Here is a 2,939-nt window from a genome sequence, read left to right on the forward strand (position 1 = left end):
GGTTTACAGTTTTGGACCTATTAGAATGTCAGATGGGCGGGGTTTACAGTTTTGGACCTATTAGAATGTCAGATTTCAGTTTTGGATTAGAATGTCAGATGGGCGGGGTTTCCAGTTTTAGGACTTTTCATGTTGTATTGATATTACATTTTATTATAGTGATTAAAGCTGCAAAATGTTTTTAAAAAATGTTTGGGGGGGAGACAACACGACTAAATGCACGTAGAAATGTATTTTATAGATCTGTCATTCTCATTGAAAGCAAGTCTAAGAAGCAACAGATATATTCTATGTGCTTTATTTCTATGCTTCTAGTTCTTGAGTTGAGCTTCCTGCATCATTTACTGTCAGTTTCGTACAACAGCTGAAAAGACAATATTTCTGGAGAATATATTTCACAGCGGTTTAGATGATACAATGATTCTCTACACTCTATTGGCTTGTTTAGTCACATGATATAGCTTTATGTTTGGGCTGACTCAATTGAAACTCCTGGGTTTCTGAGAGGGTTACTTGAAACTCCTGGGTTTCTGAGAGGGTTACTTGAAACTCCTGGGTTTCTGAGAGGGTTACTTGAAACTCCTGGGTTTCTGAGAGGGTTACTTGAAACTCCTGGGTTTCTGAGAGGGTTACTTGAAACTCCTGGGTTTCTGAGAGGGTTACTTGAAGCTCCTGGGTTTCTGAGAGTGCAGCTCCTGGGTTTCTGAGAGGGCTCCTGGGTTTCTGAGAGGGTTACTTGAAACTCCTGGGTTTCTGAGAGGGTTACTTGCAGCTCCTGGGTTTCTGAGAGGGTTACTTGAAGCTCCTGGGTTTCTGAGAGGGTTACTTGAAGCTCCTGGGTTTCTGAGAGGGTTACTTGAAGCTCCTGGGTTTCTGAGAGGGTTACTTGAAGCTCCTGGGTTTCTGAGAGGGTTACTTGAAGCTCCTGGGTTTCTGAGAGGGTTACTTGAAGCTCCTGGGTTTCTGAGAGGGTTACTTGAAACTCCTGGGTTTCTGAGAGGGTTACTTGAAGCTCCTGGGTTTCTGAGAGGATTACTTGAAACTCCTGTGTTTCTGAGAGGGTTTACTTGAAACTCCTGGGTTTCTGAGAGGGTTAATTGTAGCTCCTGGGTTTCTGAGAGGGTTACTTGAAACTCCTGGGTTTCTGAGAGGGTTTACTTGAAACTCCTGGGTTTCTGAGATGGTTACTTGCAGCTCCTGGGTTTCTGAGAGGGTTACTTGAAACTCCTGGGCTTCTGAGAGGGTTACTTGGGAACATCTGCCTGTTCTGTATTCTGTTTTCTGTATGTTGTGCCTAGGGATCCTCTAATGCTCTGTCAACAGGAGGCTACGCCCGTCTCTTTCTACAGTGTTTTAACCTGATCTGACGGTTTCTAAAAGACTGACATCATGGGGAAGATGAGGTTTAGGACAGGGGTCTTCTGAAGGAAGTCATGCAGGTTTAGAAGAGGTTTAGGACAGGGGTCTTCTGAAGGAAGTCATTTAGGTTTAGAAGAGGTTTAGGACAGGGGTCTTCTGAAGGAAGTCATTTAGGTTTAGAAGTGGATTAGGACAGGGGTCTTCTGAATAAAGACATTTCATTTTTGAAGGGGTTTAGGACAGGGGTCTTCTGAATAAAGACATTTAGTTTTTGAAGGGGTTTAGGACAGGGGACTTCTGAAGGAAGACATGCAGGTTTAGAAGGGGTTTAGGACAGGGGTCTTCTGAATTAAGTAATGCAGGTTTAGTTTGGTTTATTCAGAGCGCCATTAGAGTTGTTTTATTAGTCAGAAGCAGCAGCTCTTATTCATTGGGTTCCACACAAAACACTGATAGACAAGGACAGTCACACACATTAAAAATACAACTATGTATAAACTATACAACTAAAAACATTAAGGCACGTCGTAGAACGTAGAACGTAGAACGCAGAACGTAGAACGTGTCTGCGTATGTGAGTGTTTTGTACCCTCACAGTCCCCTCCTTTACATGCAGCGCTGTCTGGGTGGTGGGTTCTATTAACATATCAAATGGGTATATTTTACATTTTAAACATTTAAATATATTAATTTGTTTTAAGATATTCACCATGGATCATTTAGATATTTAATGTTAGGTTTAACAACAAAATAAAATCGCCAAAATGATTTGATAAAATATTGGAATTTGATCTTTACTGCTACAGCCCATAACATGTTGATGACATGCAGTACACTGCAGAGCCGACACTACCACCGGCCGCCAGTAGATGGCAGACTACCCCGAGCTCAGAGTTCAGCCCCATCGTTTCAGCTTCATGCTCATGCAATGTGGGCTGTTTGGGGCAGACACCTTCATACAAAAAGATATATCTCTCTCTAATACCTGGGCTCCTAACACAATGATGAGGTGGGATGGAGGGGTACTGTGTGTGTGTGTGTGTGTGTTTGTCTGTGTGTGTGCTTGTGTGTGTGTGATTGTGTGTGTGGTTTTGTGCGTGTGTGAGTGTGTGTGTGATTGTAGTCGTGTGTTTGTGTGTGTGTGTGTGTGTGTGTGTGTGTGTGTGTGTGTGTGTGTGTGTGTGTGTGTGTGTGTGTGTGTGTGTGTGTGTGTGTGTGTGTGTGTGTGTGTGTGTGTGTGTGTGTGTGTGTGTGTGTGTGTGTGTGTGTGTGTGTGTGTGTGTGTGTGTGGTTGTGTGCCTGTGTGAGTGTGTGTGTGATTGTGTGTGCGCATGTGTGTGCGCATGTGTGTGTGTGTGTGTGTGTGTGTGTGTGTGTGTGTGTGTGTGTGTGTGTGTGTGTGTGTGTGTGTGTGTGTGTGTGTACTGGTGTGTGTACCGGTGTGTTCAATGGAGTGGAATGGAGTGGAATGGAGTGGGATGGAGTGGAATGGAGTGGGGTGGAGTGGGATGGAGTGGGATTGGAGTGGAATGGAGTGGATTGGAGTGGAATGGAGTGGAATGGAGTGGGATGGAGTGGAA

Source organism: Oncorhynchus gorbuscha, unplaced genomic scaffold, assembly GCF_021184085.1.
Source record: "Oncorhynchus gorbuscha isolate QuinsamMale2020 ecotype Even-year unplaced genomic scaffold, OgorEven_v1.0 Un_scaffold_779, whole genome shotgun sequence".
NCBI classification, from domain to species: domain Eukaryota; kingdom Metazoa; phylum Chordata; class Actinopteri; order Salmoniformes; family Salmonidae; genus Oncorhynchus; species Oncorhynchus gorbuscha.